We start from the raw sequence: 20,190 nt of genomic DNA, 5'->3' as shown, positions 1-20,190 counted from the left end.
TTTGCAGCTCATTGACAGAGTTATCGATTGTAGGTGTAAGAATAGAGCAATCAAAGTTTGTTTTATGTTTAATGAGCTCACTCATTCTCGTCTTTTAAAATATTTTTATGGTGAGAACCAAGATGGCATAGTGGTTAGTGTTGCTGCCTTATAGGCTCTGGAGAGTGGAGTTGATTTCCTTTCTTGGATAATGTCTGGGTGGAAATTGCAGCTTCTTCCCAAGATTGTGTGGTTTTCTACGGGTGCAGTTTTTCCTTCCAAATCCCATACATTTGCATACTGGAGTAATGGGCTGGATGTATGTGAATATGGACGAGTGTGCTCTGTGATAGAATGGCATTCATTCAAAGCTGATTTGTACCCTTCACCTGATGCTGTCCTTTTTTTGACTGCCTGTGAGTTTATAATAAACAAAATCAGGTTCAAAAGATGATTGAATGGATGGGGTGATTTTTAATGGACATTGCAAAGTAAAGGTGTACATAAACAGGCTTCTTTTTAAAAATTGTATACGGGAGTATATAAAAAGTCCTCTCTCTAAATGAAAGTGACCTATATGCCAGAGCACCTGTAAATATTACAGCATAAAATATTTACTGTGGCGTGTGCTCCCAACAACAAAAAATGCTGAACAATATGTCCCTGAAGGATGAACAGAAAGGTGTGTGAAGTCAATAGACAGCTGAGTGTTTTCAGGAGTATTGGCATTTAAAATATTGCAAATTATAAAACCAGATTGCTTTTTATGGAAGTAGAAGAATTATTTTTGGAAGCCTTACTGACCTTTTTTGAGTGCCCTCCTTATACCTTTTGCTTATTCTGTGAACCAAAAGCAATTACAACCCTGTCAGTCACTGCGCCGAATAGATCATCCAGCCAGCCGTTCAAAGAAAGACATATTTTATATTACTGCTAAATCTTTAAATCTTTGTCTTGGTTTACTTTGTCATGTGGTTAGTTCTTAATATTGTATCCAAATTAAATTCGAAAAGCTGCTTATCCCTTCATTTCATATCACCCATATATCTAAGAAGATCCTTGACAGAATGAAATTGCTGTGTTATATGCATGTAAATGGTTTAAACCCATGCAAAGCTAAATGATCTCATTATTTGATAGAATAATAGTGCATATACTGGCTGGAAGATGATAGTGATACATTTTTTTCCATTATATCTTTAAAAAAACAAGGCTTTAGTTGAAACTGACTGGAGAAAAAACTGAGTAGTTGTCATAATGGCATATTAATCATACCCAGTACACTGTAAAGTATATTGTATACAGATTAAAAAATGTTGCTTTTGTGAATATTATTTAAAGTGATTTTTGTCATAACGCTTTTTACAGACTGCATAAGCAAGCCATGTTCCATCTAGACATTAGTGACTTCATGAAATGGTGAATGCTTCATTTTCACTAATCGTATATTTACAATATAAGTGCTGAGTAAATTAGTTACATTTAAATGGCAAATGTATGATAAGTAACAAATTTAGCTTGCAACTTATATTTGTTCTTTGTGCATTCTATTACAGCATTATTTTTCAGGCCAGTTACTGGTGTATTTTAATAATAAGCATTGTCTAGTCCTAGCTAGTTGAACTTGATTTCTACCATGCAGAAGTCTTATGTGAAAATATTTATTAAAACTATTTAATTGCTCTGTGTATATACTCTATATGCACATATAAACTGTGGCAGAAATATTGTCCAGTTGTTATATTTGAAAATCTTAAAATAGCATTCTTAAATCTGTTCAATGAATCTCTGCATCTTAGGGACCCTAACTGAGTAGCATCTGGTACAAGACTGGAAGCAGCCATAGACTGGGACCATCCCATCACAGAACATATTCATACATACGTACAGGGCCAGTTTAGGATTGTGATTTGAACTAACACGTCTTTGGAATGTGGGGGGACAATTCAAGGGCAACTCACACAGTCTCAGGGGAAAGCACACAGACTCCTTTCAGATAACAGCTAGTCATAGGATTTGAACCGAGGACACTGCATCTGGCTAGCAGTAGCTCTGCACCCCATGCCATCCAGATCCGAGAGTAGTTCTTGTAGTTGTTTTAGTGATAGTCATTACAAAGCCGCCTGTAATGTACTTAGAGATAAAATAAATAAACGCCTGGAATTAATCATGCAATACCCACAGAGGAAGCTTGAATGCCGTTAGTTAATCTTAGAGAAGTATTTTGCCCTTTATGCTAAGACTGCTGTGGATTGCATTCTACATTTTTGGTACCTGCAACATTTTTATCATTAAGAATGTTGTAAAGGAAAGAAATCTGCATTAATTTATGTATCTTTTATATAAATCATTTTTACGTAGCACCTTGCCTTGTACTTACTGTAATGTACTATACAAATAATTGTCTTCTGAAAATGTCAATGCCTCAACATGCTTAGAAGAAAGTAAAACATAATTTGCACAGTGAAGGCAACAGAGTAGATCATTGAATGGGATGGAAAATACCAGAACAAACATAAAGAACAGCTAGATAATGAAGAGTTACTTATTAAAGATAAGAATGTCACATTTTGAGCACATCTGAGGTGAGATGGACATTCATTTGTTTTGGCTTGACCAATGATCCCTATGAAAAGTGAAGCAGTGTTATTTAAAAGAAGTTAGATGAGTAATCTTTAAGACATGACCACTCTGTCAAATTGATACAGGATAAAGAGTGTAGATAGATACTCTGGTGCTAATATTAGAGCTCCAAGGTATGCCTTAATTAAACTTAATTAACCATGTTTAGTATTGGAAGAGGTCCACCTGTTTCACATCAACACACTTGTGATGCAACCACTGCTTTAAACATAGACACCATCTGTTTTTCAGATGATGGCAGATAGGGATAACATAGGGGTTTCATTGTTCTAAGCATCTAGTGAGTTACTAAAAGTGGAAATTCCACAAAACCATATGATCACTGTTATACACAAGGTTAAATGTAGATTTTAAAAGCATTTAGACTTATGCACTCTTAAGATCTGAAATGTAAATAAATCTTTCTCCAAGATCATTAATCAATAGCTAGTTTTTGAAATAAAAGCTGCAGTCATCCTACAATGTATGCATTCTTCAGTGGAAGAAAAAAAACAACAACAAGAACAAACAAATTCTCCCAAATGTTAAGTGTAGAGGATCACTGTAAAATAGGTATAATAAATATCATCAATGCAAATGTGTTTAGACAGAAAATTGGCTGGATTACTCATTTCATCTGAAAGCTCTCCAGCAACAGGATAATAATTTGTGTTTCTGAGACAGTCAGCAGTCTGTGCAGGAATCACATCACTAACTGGTGCATTGCGTTGTACAGCATCTGAAACAGTACAAATATGGAGCTTAAAGGACTGCTGTTTGGAAAGCGATTCTTAATCTAGCTATTGCTCTCTTATATGAGTAGAAGAATATAAATGGCAATGTGTGAGTTTCCTAGGTTTACATAACATGCGGAATGTATAATAATCATAGTGAATAATAATTTTGCTATTCTACTACCTGCACAACTATTATTATTTAATGAATTAGTATAAAGACTTTCATTTCAGTCCTATAATATATTTGGAGTTTATTTTCATCCTTCCATTTTTTGAATCCACTTAATCCATTTTGAAAGGAAGCCTGTTCCTTCGTCATGGTAGAAACGTTTCCTGGATTGCCGTCAGCTCCACCTTCAGGCATACTTCACACACATCAGGCCACTCTTAACATTGAAAATTGGAGTAAATGGAGGAAAATGTACATGCAAACAGGGAACATGCACAAGTTCCACACTTTTCAGTCCAGTCTTCTGGAGCATTTAAACCACATCATCAACCACATTGCCACTCTACTGCCTTCAGAATAATCAATGGTCAATGACAATAACTATTTAAAAGTTCAACAGAGGTTTTGTTAATACTACCAAAAATCATTTCAATACTCTGTATGAAACTCAAGACCATTTCAATTTACAGTATATTTATACAGTATGTGTATGACTATACATCAGTTTACTTATCATCATTTATGATCCACCTATACCTCTAATTGGGTTTATATTATAAAAAGTAGAAAGACAAAGCATTACAGATTGATACTAGGGATTTTATACAGTACTAAAATTATAGTATTTAATTCTTAAGCAATGTACAGTTTTCTGACAGTTGGGATATTTAAAAAAACTGGGAAGATTATAGAGTACTAGGGGGCTTACCCCCTGCTCACTTCGTAAGCCAACCCCCCTTGCCTGTGCTACGCACCAGCGACTTCACGTCTATGCTGCTCGTGTTGTGAAGAGGGGGGCTGAACGCACCCCAAGGAGACGCGGTCACTCCTCCGAAACCCCCTCTTAAACGGTGATACAATAGAAAAAAATACAGTTTTTGTTTACCTCCTATTTGCTCGATCAGCTGCTGGCTTGTTGCTGCTGCTGCCATGCTACGTGATCTGCTTCTCACATGGCGCTTTGAACATTTAAAAGCCTGTACAGTAGCTGTCTCTGTCATCTACTCTTTGTCTTTTATTTCCGGCCCTGGGCCTGGTTAAATCTGTTGGCACAAAGTCTCGTTTCGCGGGACGTGAGTTCTTAATATTTTAGATTATAATTTAAAAGCGGAATCAGAATCTGAAAATCTAACAGCACCACATTAGAGTTCGATGAATTCTGAAAAGAATGATACCAAACATATATATGTAGCTTTTAAAATAAGCCCAATTTAAAGCGTGACATAAAAAGTCACATAAAATCGTTGCACAAAATCATTGCACTTTTAGGCTTAGGATTTTATATATATAGAGTAGATTTTTCAACTTGAATATAAATTAAATCTGTTTTTGGAATGAAATTCTCTTTACTCTGTCAATCAATCTTTGTTTTACATAGCACAATTCATAATGAGAACTATCAAGGTGCTTTATAAAGCAAGCAAGAATCCAATTCAGAGCATCTCAAGATGGCAGTGTTTTGTAAACAAAAGATAAACCCCAGAGAAACACTGAGACACAGAAAAAAGACTGGAAATATCCAGGCATCATGGATCAGAATAAAGTACAAAGAACTGGAATGCATACAGGAGTTGATTAATGATGAGCAAAGTCCATACCAGTATGGTATCTAGTATTTGTCCATCCTTGGTCCATCCTGGGTACTTCCATACCAACATCAGATCCTTACTCCATTTTGTACTGTTTTTCTTTTTGTGATTTTGCTGGCTGTGTCTGGAGAATAATTTCTTCAGTGAATTAAGGTAATTAATTAATGTTGAAAAAGGTGACATTAACTGGGATAAACTAGCTTCAGTAGCATTCAAGTGTTTTTTCAGACATCTTATCTCTTGGTTTTAAATTATTTTCCTTTTACCAATTCTGAATACCATCACATCAGTTGAAACAAAAAGCAACAGCCAAGAGTTTTGGTAATTAATGATCTTTCCGTCCTCCTCGTTCTTAACCACTTTACATCACAGATCTGAACACAAGATTAATCATGCTGTATATTCTTTGTGGACATCTAATTGTCAAAAATCATTGGACCACTCACATAAAATGTACTGGATGATTAATTTTACATTACACTAATCAAGCTGATCACTTTCTCGTGTGTTCTAAATTGTGCGTCTAATGTGTAATAGTAATAATGAAATAAAAAGATCAGTAAATAAATTCTTAACACTTTCATACAAAGGCTGAGAGTGGAGTATGCATTGATTATAATGACAGAATTGAATGAAGGAATGTTAACTTTTTTCTGTTTGTAATTTCTAATATATAGAGTCAGCATGCTGTAGCTGTGGACTGGATTCAGAGACAGTTCTATACTTAGTTATTACATTTGTAAAAAAAAAAAAAAAAAAAAAAGCAGAAAATCAGTTAAGAATTGATTGTTTGGGTTTAAGCCGGATAAAATTAATCCCATGGTAAATACCACTTACTATAGGAAAATGATAGCAACATTCTGGACATTTCACTGCAATCAAATTATATTTGGCCAAGAATTTTGTTTTATTTTTATTTTCGCTTGTTCTGTTTTGGTGTATTTTGTTAAAGAAACTGAAAACAACTAGTGTTGTATTGTGAAAATAATAGAGTGACTGCCAGGTATTTTCACAAAATGCCATTTGGTCAATTTCTTTTAATGAAACTGTAGATTGGAGTCCCAAAATAATTGCTTTAGTATACCATATATTGTGTAATGTTTTTCACTACAGATCTCTTTTAACTATCAAAGTTTTAATATTATATTTCACTGATAGTGTGATTTCCATTTATATTTGCTAAAGTAAATTAGCGGTTACAAATATTATCTGTAGAAAAAAATCAATAATTTTTCTCTTCTTAGATGAGATGTCTAAAAGATTAAAGAGCTCTGCTAGATTACAGAGTGCATTTAGGGGAATTTGCTTTTCTGTTAGAGATATGTGAAATATGTTGTCCCTCCTTTCAAAAAATGCTTCAGAAGCGAAGACATTCCCTGCACTGAGCTCATCTGCTGTTTGTATGTTGTGCATCTTGCAGTCCAAAAAAAAAAAAAAAACTTTATAAGCAGGTCTGTGTTGGTTAGGAATGCACTCGTTCAATCAATGATTTTTCGAATCATATATTCACTCACTCCCCCAATCAGCAGTGATATCCAGACCTTTGAATTTATAGTCAGTGCAACAATAATGTCTCTAAAGTTCTTTCTGTCCTTGATAACCACTGACTTGTTTTTCTGGGAAGTCAGATGGACAACATTTCTTTGTATGTAACTTATTGTTGCTTTCTCTACTATGTTGTACTGTTTTTTTAGTACCAACATATGTTTTAATTCTGTGCACACCATACATTAATCTCATACTGATAGTCCTGTAAAGCAGTTTTTGATACAACTCATTATGAAGGGCAGTATACAATATCAATTCATTCAATATGGAACATATTTTATTTACAAAATAGATTCAAATCTGAAGCAGATAATTTGTGAAGTATTTTGTTATACTGTACAATGCTTTTTACTTATCAAAAATGTTTCTAAGCCACAATAAACTTTTTAGACCAAACATTAAATTAAGTTCATGTGCAGAAATGGACAATGATATTTTGTGGTGCAGTGGATAAAATTTGAGACTGTTGTCTAAAAAATATACTTTATTTCAATAAAAATATTAGTGCATTGAATTTGACTTGGTGATGCACACACAAATAAAATTTCAATATCAGTATATATAACATAAGAGCAATATTATTTCATTGTTTTCCTGCTGCCCTCAAACAACCAATTTAATACAAATACACTTTGACAATTTAATTTTCTTGCATGTGATTCTATTTAAAACAAGTCCTATTTTAGAAAAAATAGATAATGTGAAGTTCAAAAAATAATAAATAATCGAGACTGCTTTAAAATTCTGAAGAACAAAAAAAAACTGCAACTTAAACATATAACTTTAAAAAGCAGACCTTAAAGCAGCAAATGGCAAAATGTGATGCAAACGTGTTTGCAGTGCAAACCAAGGTTAGTTATTTTATTTTGTTTCATTTTTAGTTATCACAAGTAAGAGGCTAGACAATTCAGAAAGTCAATTCAGTTTCTAATTTTTCACAGACTTCTTTTGTAAGAAGGGGACGAACATAAATGAAATTTATGAGAGCATGGCCTAAAGTTGAGCCTATCTAAGACCTCCTACCCTTCTCCCTGAGGGTCAGCTTGTACTACAGATGCAGTGAGCAGGCTGGAGAAGAGAATGCAGAAAATACAAACCAACTATGTGTTGACCTTCATCTTGCACCATCCTTAAAATTTTCCTACAAGAATGAGCCTCATTTGACACTTGTTCATATTTAGGAAAAATGGATTTAAACATTTTTGGAAGAGAGCAAATGTAGGATAGTATAAACAACAAAAGGACACAATACACATTTTTGGAAAAAAAAGATAAAATGCAGTAGAGATTAATTCAATTGTAGTATTTAATAATTTGTTTATTAACACTGCCTATAGAAAGTAACCTGATACAGTGAATGTGAGATTTTCCTGTGATAATTAAATATATACAGTCTTACACTCATAAATGTTATGTGCCAAAAAGGTGTGTGTCTGATAGAAAAAGAATACAGTAATATCCTTTTGGAATAAACTAACTGCCTGGCAGTGAAGAGAAAGAGAAAACATTTTAAAGGACTTGTGTAGATGATTTTCTCTTGTGCATTTAGAATGCATTAATTAATTCAAAATTAGACTTCTGGTTACAGTATTATGTTTTTTTGTAGCTTTTGCATTTTAAAAATGCTCCTGGAAGACTGTCCCATCATAATTTGACATCTTGGTGTCATAGCAATATATAATGACTGGACCATGGTTTGGTTACATAGGGTGCATTCTGTATGATGATTGCGTGATTTTTGTCTCCGAGAACTCCTACCACTCCCCAGATAAATGCAATTTCGTTGCCTATGAACGTTTATTAGGCTTGCTGTGAATAAGCGTGCCCTGCATTGGTTTGGCATCCTGTCCAGTTTTGGTTCCTGCATTGCAGTCATCACCTATAATATATCAATATTAATGTCTGTGAACAAGAAAAGCATGTTCACAAAGTTAGACCATTGAGGATTTTTTCAGTTGATCCATGAATCCTTTCATTATCAGAACAACTTAATCCAATTTAGGTAATTAGAGTCAGGCAGCATTGGGACAAGGCAGAAACCAGTCCTGGAGAGTGTGCCAGCCTTTAGTTGTTTTTTTATTATAATTTGTCAAAGTAAATAATACATATGAATAAATGTTATTAAGAAGTGGTTTGTTTATGTATGTAGGTGTGAATGCATATTGTGGCAGTTTTAATTCCTCTGTATATTTCAGAACATTTGTTACAATTCTTGAATAAAGCTTTTACTTTTATTTACAGGAGTAATATAGGGACTGTTTTATCTGCAAACGTTCATTCCAAATATTGCTCTAGGTAAGTGTTTCAGAATTGAACATAATGAAATGAAACCTAAACATTAAAACAGATCTTAAAATCCATTTTGTGTTTTTTTCTTTTTGGATTCATTGCTATACATCAAATACTTTTAATGGTATGGTTTGTCATTTAAGTGGTCTTTATTATAACTTTCAGTTGCTTATACATTTTTTTAAATAAGTCATTTCTTTAAACTTTTCTGACGAAATAAAGCACGGTCTAACACAGTGACTACAACAATGAAAGTACCATTTATCCATCCTATTTTTGTGTACACATTTCCAGTTGATCACTGGTAGTCTGAGTCTCCTTAGTAGTAATGGCTGCAAGGTAAAATCCATTGTGGACAGAACCTCAGTTCAATGTAGCTTAAACACTAAATTGTTGTGGAGATGTCAGTTAACCTGACAGTATGTTCTTCAATCGTGAGGGTAAACCTGTGTGGACATGAGGAGAAAACTGAAAGTAACAGTGTAAATGTAAGGATCAAGAATGTCAAATTCATGAATGGAAAGAACAAAAAATTCTTAGCAAGGCAAATATTCACTTTCTGTGCCTTTTATATCATAGCCTGAGTGATCAAAGTAAGGCATAAGGTTTGAGAGGAATTTGTCAAGGACCTCCCAGGCCAGTGTAGTCTGTCATAATGGAAAATACAAATGCTTGCAATGGGGCAATCTAAAATTGCTATTCAGCTTGACAGATTTTCTTTGCACAGTGGTTGGAAGCCCATATGAACAGAGGAAAAACAGTTCAAATAGTATAAGGAGGCAAGTGAAATAACAGATCACAGAAGGAAAGAAAAAACCTCTGCCAGGTATGTCGTCTAAGTATACTGTATTTTATGCCACTACTATCTGCATCATGTATGCAAATTTAACTTATTTCACCACCTTTTGGAGCTGTTGTAGATTTTTTTTTTTTTTTTATTTATTTATTTATTAATTTTATTACAATCAATGTATCCCCACCCTTGAGAGAGAGAGCAAGCCAAACGTTTTAAGGCTTTTAAAAATATTCTCTGTGCTTTATAAATCATTTCAAAATATTACTGATTAGATCCTGCCATGTTTTGAAAAAGTCTGCACAGATCCTCTAACTGAGTATTTGATTTTTTCCAATTTTAAATAATATAACACATCAGTTTCCCACTGACTTAAAGAGGAGAGTTTGGGTTCTTCCAGTTTATCAGAATAAGTCTGCGTACAACAGTGTAGTGAATGCAATCACAGTTTGTTTGTCTTTCTCCACTTTAAGACCCTCTGGAAGAACCCCAAACACAGCTGTTAATGGGTTAGGAGGGATTGTGAGTCCAAGACTGTCTGAGAGGTAATTAAAAATTTTTGTCCAGAATAATGTTAATTTGGAGCAGGCCCAGAACATGTGACCTAGTGTGGGGCTTGGTTGCATGCATGCCCTGGAAACATTTTGAGAGTTTTAGTCGAGACAGATGTGCTCGATATATAATTTTGAGTTGTATAATTGTATGCTTTGAGTGAATTCTCTGCATTGCTACTTTCCACTCCTTTTCTGATATATTAATTGAGAGGTCATTTTCCCAGTGTCCTCTTGGATTAAAAGGATTTTATATATTGTAGAGATGGAGTCTAACTCCTTGAAATTGAGCAATAATTTTTCCAGCCTGGAAGGTTCTGTTTAACAAAGTTCCTGATTTGAAGATAGTGAAAGAAATTTGTAGCTGGAATGTTAAATTTGGAATGTAATTGTTCGTAGGATGCAAAGAAATTTTTCCAGATATTAAAACTGCATATGTTTGTGAGGGTTGAAAGAGGTGGTTCTGCAGGTGCCACAGAAAGAAGCTTCTCCGTCTTAAAATGCTTTCTACATTGGTTCCAGATTCTAAGTGAGTGGAGCACAATTGTTGCCGAGTGTTTATTGGAGCACAAAGCAAGGAATACAAAGAAGTACTGCAGGATTTTACTTCTATTGCGGTCCATGCCTGTGTATGTTCTTCTATTTGTGTCCAGGTTCTTATCGACTGTATATTTGCCCCAGTAATAAAACTGGAAGTTAGGTAGAGCCATGCCGCCTTCTGCCTTTTGTCTTTGTAGGGTCGCTCTTTGATGCGTGGATGTTTAGAATTCCAAATAAATGAGGTTATTGTTGAATCTAATTGCTTAAAGAACGATTTATTAATGTATATTGGTATGTTTTGAAATAAAAAGGAGCTTCTACAAGTCCAAAACAAAATAATACATATGGTACTATTCCACAATATTGTTAGTGGCTATTATGGTGGCACTATGGGTTCCTTGTATCCCATGTTCAATCAGTAGCTCTTTTGAGATTTCACATTTTCCTTGGGTTACTTGGCTGTTCTTGGGCTTTTGTCAGAAAAAGGGATCTGAAAAACACACATGGAGGCATGGAGATATTGTGGTGGGAAGCTGAGTTAGAGATTACTGTTAAAGAAAAGAGGATGTTATTAGGAATGGCAGAAAAGGCTGAGAGTGATGGGGTGATCTATAAGGATAGAAAGCAAAATTCTTGAAATGCAGTTGTGAATGCACAAGAAGTTAAGTGACAAGGGTTTGCACGTGAGCTCCAGAATGAGGATGGAAATAAAAATATATTCAATTGCTTGAAGTATATTGAAGGGAACATACAATGGACATTCAAAAATTTTCTTCACTTTTTTTAACTCTTTTTATTTCACATAGTCACCTTCCTTTGCGGTGCAGTTTCCCCAGTGTCATACTAACGTTTAATGTCCAATTACTATTACTCCAGCCTTCAGTGCTTTCAATGAAAATATAAAATTGCGGAAACTTTTCGAACGTCCCTCGTAATTATTGATGGTAATGGGATTAAGCATGCCTGAAAGAAGAGTAGCTGCTGAATGAGGAGAATGAATGGGATGATGTTTACGGTGAGGAAAAACAGAGGTTGAAAAAAGTGCTGTTAAACATGAAGATAGATAAAGCAGTGAACCCAGCTGGAGTGATTTTGGAAATTCTGAAGGAATCAGAAGATCTTGGTATTTAATGATTAACAGACCTGTACAACGTGGTTATGTGTTAATAGATGGGTTTTGAAGACTGGAAAAGAAGTGAACTCATTCTCTTCACAAAGGAAAAGGTGATCCGTTGGAGTTTGGGTGATACTAAGCAACCAAACTTTAGGAGCAATTATTTACGGTAGTTGAGAATGTATTGGAGAAAAGAATTGGGGATTGGGTGAAAGTTAATAAAAAGTGCTTTTAAACTGGTGAGGGAACAGCAGATGCAGTCTCTTTTGTCAGGCCAATGCAGGGTGCTACAGGAGGTGGTGTAGTAGGCATTGAGAAATTCCAGGTGTGGATGAATGATTAGTGTTTGCAGTGATGTCAATGTATGATGGAGCAGAAGCATGCCCAAGGTTGGCTGCTCTCTTGTGTCTGATGGTTCCAGGTTAGGCTGGAGTTGGCCTGATCTGAGAATGCAAGATGTTTGTATTTTTAGCTTTGGTGATTTTGCAGTAAAAACAGTATGTGCAAATACCCGAAATAAAGTGCTTTTGCAGAGGTGCTACTGAAGATGTAGCATGTTGAAGACATGTCTTAAAGTGGTAAGTGCAAACTTAAATAAAAAAAGAAAAGCATGTTTAAAGAAAAGCATAGGTGGTTAGTCTTTAACATTTTTAATTTGATATTTTCTTAGAAGTATTTGGTTATAAAGCAATATGAGTCTGTTAAATTTCTCAGCTCTCCTAAAATAGATTTGTTTTCACTTCTTAGGTGATAAATATGATTAAAGAAGTTAATTGTCATTTGACTTTCCTCACAGAGGAATACAAAATTCAAAATTTTTATGTATCTTTAGATGTAGTCTTGATCATGTAGTTTCCTCCCAAACCTCACAGTCCTGTATAAATCAATTATAGACTCCAGTTATAAAACTGGTTCCTGTTTTGCCCAGGGTGCATCGTAGCTCATAGTCTCCTGAAAAATCTATCTATCTATCTATCTATCTATCTATCTATCTATCTATCTATCTATCTATCTATCTATCTATCTATCTATCTATCTATCTATCTATCTATCTATCTATCTATCTATCTATCATATCTGGTGTATAGTACTTATACTTACATAAATGCAAAATGAAAATGAAATGAAAAATGTTCTTTTTCTAATGAAAATACAGTACATGTTATTATTTTCTGCATCCTTGAGTGGCAGTAGAGTAGAAGTAACAAAGTCATGATCACCTTTCAGTACCTTTTTGACAATAATACAAATGCCAAGGATTTCTTTTCTTTTCAACAATTATCTTCTTTACGTGGGATGTGATACTGACTTGACTTAACTTGTTCTTGAGCAGATGCCACATTTTCAAAGCAAGGAATGCTATCCCACGCATTTTTCATTTCGTATTTTAAAATTCTCTTTTAAAATGAAATAAGGAACAGTGTACAAAATATGAGTTTTAGGTGGTTTTGACATAATATGTCTTGAAATATTATACCTTTTTAAACAATGTCAATAGACAAGTAATAATCAGCGTGTACTATAAGTCACATATATAACAAGACAATTGCAAGCAATTTTAGAGGAGAGCGATGCAAACTGAAAATTCAGAAACTGTTATAGCTGCAGTAAAATTCACAAACCTAAGATTTACTAAACAAAACAATAAATAAATGTGCATTTTGTGCCTTGGGAGTCATGGTGGCACAGTGATTAGTGGTGCTGCCTCACAAATCCTGCATCCAGGTTCTAGTACCACACCTGGTCATTAACAATTTCTGTTCCAGCATGACTTTTTTTCAAAAATGTGTGTGGGTTAGTTTAATCCAAATTCAAAACTCCCCCCAGCATGGATATCTGTGCGATTGATCTTTGTGTTGGAATGGCACATTGTTCAGAGATATATCCTACCAATGCTATTGGTGTAGACTTTAGGCCCCCAGACCCAAACTTGAATTAAATAGAATGTTACTTATTGCCTTAAAACAGTTCTGATATACTGTATGCACAATTTGCATTTTATATTTGGATTATTTATATAAGTTGGTCTTTTTTTAAATCTGCCCAATGGCAGTAGATTTTAGCATTATGGATAAAAAGATAAAGGTTGAATAATATAGTATAACTAGGGGCTTTGCACCCTGCTCGCTTCGCTCGCCAACCCCTTCCTGCCAAACCCCCCCTCCTCCACAAGCGCTACGCGCCGTTGTGAAGAGTGGGGCTGAATGCACCCAAGGAGCCCTCCAAAACCCCTCTTAAACGGTGATATAATGGGAAACTAATTTTTTTTTTTACCTCCTCTTTGCTCGATGAGCTGCTAGCTTGCTGCTGCTGCAGTGCTGTGTGATCTGCATTTCGTGCGGCGCTTCGAACATTTAAAAGCTTATACAGAAGCTGTCCTTTTGTGTCACTGCTTTGTCTCTCTTTTCCCCCAGACATCCTCAAACACTATTCGATCTCTTTACGATGTTCCGTTATTTCAGAGTAATATTTTCTGTTTGTTTGCGCTAATGCGATCTTTACTGTCATTTTTTGAGACTTTCGAATTTTCCTACTTCTATCATCTCTAACCTGCTCCAACGTTTTTGAATTCTTTACAATGTTCTACTTTGTCTGTTTCCGGCCCCAGGCATGGTTAAATCTCTTGGCACAGAGCACAGGAAGTGTGTCTGCCAAAAGCATTCCAACAACTGAGAGGTTAGATGACCGTGATCTTGTTTGAAAATAGTTGTAAGTATGGCATGACTTACAAAAGTCACCGTCTCATGGGACTTGCTACCAAAGGTTGTAAGTATGACGTGACTTGACCTGTCTCACGGGATGTGAAAGTGTCTCTCTGTCTCTCTTCAAAAGATCATGTCTCATCGCAGGGAAAAAAGTCTTGTCTTGTCGCAAGATTTTTTTTATAATAGATAATGATAAAGGACTAACTGCAATGACAAACAGACAATTCAATGATTTGTGTCATTAAAAAAGAGGATACTGGTTAACTCAATTTTGTTTTTTTAAGTTTCATGATTTTTTTTTTGGGCTAAGGTGGAAGTAAGAAATTTCCATAACAGCTCAGACTACTGAAGATTAACCAGACAACTGTAACTGTGTGTCAATCAAAGGCAAAGATGACCCCTGAAAAAAATCTTGGTATACACAGAATTGACTATGTTAACATACTTTAATTTGGAAGATAATTGTCGAGCTAGCAAACAAAAAGTATCATCATACTACTGAAAATATTTATATTATATTATACAATAGCAGTGAATATGATGTATATCATAAACTGAAAAGCAGAATAGACTAGATATAGTTCTATAAGAAATATCTTCCATCATATTTTCTTCCTTCATTATCACACCCACTGTATCACAGTAGACAACAGATGCATTTACTAGTGATCTACAGTAAGAAAAAATCTCATGGGTCCCTTCCACTTTCAGCATTTCTTTGACAAACAGGGATGACAGAGATTATGGCCAACGTTTCATGGCCATAGCTTTGAATAGGATAGATTGAGGTTGTAATATTACACAGATAACAATAGTCTATATTAGTTACTTATATCACTTAGGGGCCACAATATATACTGTACTTTACAGAAGGCAATATGAAGTAATTTATTGACCACCGTCCTTTAAATAATAGTAACCGATAACAGATTACTTGGTGAATGTTGGAGAGCATAGTTCAAGGGGCCTGGGTTGAATGAATAACAGGTATGTGCCAGTAAAAAGTACAATATGTAAATATTAAGATTGGACTAACTACATAAGTAACTTTTCACTATGATGATTGTATTTGGTGTCACAAAAAAGTAAAATAAACAAAATTGATGAATTATTTTTAAGAATTAGCATTATACTTAAAAAAAAGAAAAAAACAATGAAATCACTGCACCCATGTGTAAGTCTTATGAAAATGTACCATGAGAAAATAATGACATAAAATGTCAATAGAAATCTCCACACAAGATGCCTGGAACAGAAGTTCAGATGACTTGAGTGGAGTTGGTCCTGAAACACTACTATAGTAATTTGTTTCAGTTAAATTCATGAACTCGGTCAAACACAGTGTAGTATGCTGTTTACTGAGGAGATTCTGTGGAGAGCTGCCATATCTAAGAGTTCATTGAGAAAAATGTTTATTCATTTGCACTTGTCAAAAGCAAATGTGGACTTTATAGGAGCCACCCACTTGTGGGCATTCTATCTGCAGTTTACAATCAACAATGTGATAAATGCAGAAAGCAGGCATTGATTTCAAAATGCTTGCAAACATATCTAAGCAATATTTATTATTTTAATGTTTTCTGTCAAAAATTATGGTATTTTTATATTAACTGCTAGTAGCACAGTCACTTTTTTAGAGGGCCAGCCCAACCCTGGCACTTCCAGCTAAGTCTCTGCTGAAGTAATATTGGTTCTTAATTATTGTAGGGCCTGCAAAACATTTCAACCTAGGGTGTGGTCATCCCCAAAGTGTGTACCTAATCACTCATCAGAAGATTTGTTTAAACTTGTAAATGGCCAACGCATTATAAAAGATTTACTTGTTTTACACCCAATTTTATAGATTAAACTTTATTCACAGTCACAGGCTTGAACAGCTTGTCTAAGTGGATTGAAATACAGAATTGTCTCCCTTATCCCTTATCCCTCATTTTCATTAGATGCTATTAAAATAGTAAAAATCGGAAATATTCCAGTCTTTTACTTATCTTGTTTTTATATTAAAGACACTAAATCCTTTGCCAAGATATAGCATGTGTGAGCTAGTAAATTTCAACACAGGTACTGCAGATACCTCTGGGTTTGGAGGCCTGTTTAGAGATGTGAATAGACATGACAAACTATTATTATTATTATTATTACTATTATTATTATTAGGTTAATATTTTAAAATTATATTAATATTTAATTTTTAAACTAATTAGTGTGTGTTTTCCATTTAATGCAAAGTATTGTAGTATAAATGATCTTAACTAATGAGATAATTTAACAGATAATTAATAGTATGCATAGTATTCATTCTTCATTTAATGTAAAGTATCTATATATATAATTCACTAAGGCAAGACAACCATGGAAAGCATGCCGGAAGAGGCGTGGATTCACTAAGCCGCCGACAAGTGAGACACCTATGGCGCACGCAGGAAGGAGCCACGCCCACCAACTGCAAGACCATTGGATACAATGATGAACTCGCAGGGCCACGCCCACCAACTTGGACGCGACGACACAGAAAAAATGGCGTCATTTATATTGTCTGTCGTAGTGGCCACATGCAGTGCAGGTCAGGTTAATGTCATGTGTATGTCACGCACCTCGCTACGTTGACTGTTCATGAGGTGAATCTCCATATGCAGCGTGTGAAACGGTTTGCGAGGGGTATCCCATGGGATCCTTAAAACAATCCTTTACAACTGAGGTTAAAGCACAATAAAGTAAGCAGTCTTTAAAAAACGACTTTTCGGTTACGACGCATGACCGCATGCACCATAGCAAACTGTTTTACATGCTACATACAGCTATTCGCATCCGCGACAAACATGCGTCTCTTAGATGCTCCTGCAGGAACACGGAAGACATTTTTCTGCCCACCAACACTCCTTTTTCACCAGCTGGCGTCTACCCTCGCTCTCTAGGCATTCACACTGCCTGCCCATTTGCCCGGACGCAAAAACTCACCGACCACCCAGTTAGTCCCTTTCGTCTGTGGTAAGAGTCCACATGCACGTCTGAGCCACGCTGCATTTGTTATGCCGCGGGTTCACTATTGTGTTGTATTTTGCTCTCTCCAGAGTTCCATCTTTTCATTCATTTACTGTTATATTCTCACACCAACCCGTTTTAGAGATCCGTGTCTTTCCAGAAGTGTTTAGCATTCAATAAATAATTATGCATGAGATTGACCTTGTGTCTACCTAGCGCAGAGAGGCGTGGTTAAGCCGTTGAACCCCATTCGGGCTGCAAGCCGTGGAATTCCCACTAAGTCTGACTCATACACTCCCACTCATTACGTCCCTACCCTTTGTGCACACCCCCCTCCTACCGTGGTCCGGTATCTTGGTGGATTATATATAGAAAAGCAGCCAAAACCGAGGGGTATCCCATGGGTCCTTAAAACATTCCTTTACAACTGAGGTTAAAACAAAATGAAGTAAGCAGTCTTTAAAAACCGAGTTTTCAGTTACGACACATGACCGCGTGCACCATAGCAAACTGTTTTACATGCTACATACAGCAATTCGCATCCACGACAAACATGTGTCTTCTTAGATGGTCCTGCACTTTGTTCACACCCCCCTCCCACCTCGCTACTACCGTGGTCGGGTGTCTTGGTGGATTATATATAGAAAGGCAGCCAAAACTGCACAGAGCAGTGAAAAGTGTAGAGTTCCATCTTTTCATTCACTTTCTGTTATATCCTCAAACCCTCCCTTTTTAGACAACTGTGTCTTTCCAGAAGTGTTCAACCATCAATAAATAATTATGCGGTGTTTGTTATGCCGCGAGTTCACTATTGTGTTGTATTTTGCTCTCTCCAGAGTTCCATCTTTTCATTCGCTTACTGTTGTATTCTCACACCAACCCGTTTTAGACAACCGTGTCTTTCCAGAAGTGTTTAGCATTCAATTAATAATTATGCATGAGATTGGCCGTGTGTCTACCCAGCGCAGAGAGGCATGGGTAATTCCCACTAAGTGTGACTCATACGCTCCCACTGGTTGCGTCCCAACCCTTTGTACACACCCCCTCCCACCTCGCTACTACCGTGGTCGGGTGTCTTGGTGGATTATATATAGAAAAGCAGCCAAAACCGCACAGAGCAATGAAAAGTCTACGTCAGTCACAGGTACATCTGGACTGTGTAAAGACGACGACTCAAGTGACGAGTTGGAGGTGGGCACATGAGCGGGCAGTGCATACTGAACGAGAAATCAGCAGACTAGCATGACGGACGGAGCTGAATGGATGTCCTTCTCCTCTCCTCCCATTCCACACTCCGCGCCGTGCACCCCCATCCCTCTGTCTGGCAGGAGAAGGAGCGAGGACGGTACGCCAGTTTTCAGTCATGGGCGATTGTGTGTTGGTTCGTTCCGTGCATTGTTACAATGTTTCTTTTCTTGCTGATTTTTTACATTACTGATTTTTCAAATGTTAATTTTCCCCCTTTGTGTTTAAAAATCATTAAAAAAACGGCCTGATTATACGCTGCAGGTTGACTAGTCACATATAAAAGTCTATCTGTGGAAGTGTGTGTGTCTGTCTGTTCGGCCTGGAAGTGCGAGGCGGCCCAGAAGTGTGAGGCTACAGCATGAAGCTCAAAGAAATCGACTATGTCACTAAAGTGAAACCACTGAGAAAAGAGAAACTCGCTTAGCCACTAATATACAAGCAAGGCGAGCACATCGGCAAAACAAACCCTCCTAGAAGAGAGAAACTCGCTTAGCCACTGATAGACAATGGAGGTGAGTATGTTGGCAAAATGAAATAACCGCTGATGCACAACTGGTGCTATTTATTGATTGAAGTGCCAGAATCCATGGTTTCTGGGAGCCTGGGCTTTTTACAGCACACAGCTAGTTGTAGTATAAATAATCTTAACTGATGAGATAATTTAACAGATACTGTAATTAATAAGCTTTTATCAGTTAGTAATCCTTTTGGAGTGTACCAACTAATTATCTGCAAAGTAGTCTTTGGTTTTTAGAATGTTAATGTTCAATTACTTCTTAAATGGACACAGAATAGCTTCCATATCAATATCATGTATATAGTATAGAAGATCCAGTGGGTTTTGATTTCTGGAAAAATGCAAAATCTTTAAGAATATTCAATAAATTATCAATCCATCCATTTCCTGAACCTGACTGTAAGATGTTGGATCATATCCTGGCAGTGTCAGACACACCTAGGCTTACTGTATATGTTTGAAGTAATTTCAAGGTACTTAAAATGATTTTTTTTCTTTCGTTTCCTAAGAACACTTATTCTAACACAATGTGAAGGCTGAAAGCAGTGAAGAATCCACACAGGGCAGGACTCAGTCCCGGTCCTTTGCTTTGTACACCCATAGTCACTTACAAAAGGCCAGTTTAGAGTCTGCAGTCAACCTAATCTTGACATGCTGGCATGCAGAAGAAAAGCACACAGAAACATGGGAAGAATGTAAAAACTCTACATAGGTAACACAAGTGCTGCGTTAGGAATACAGGAGCTGTAAGGTAGCAATGCTAACCATGTTGCATATATTTAATTTAATTTTTTAATTACACCCTGA

The sequence above is a fragment of the Polypterus senegalus genome, chromosome 1, assembly GCF_016835505.1.
Source record: "Polypterus senegalus isolate Bchr_013 chromosome 1, ASM1683550v1, whole genome shotgun sequence".
Lineage (NCBI taxonomy): Eukaryota > Metazoa > Chordata > Cladistia > Polypteriformes > Polypteridae > Polypterus > Polypterus senegalus.
Note: the sequence above shows the minus strand (reverse complement) of the source record.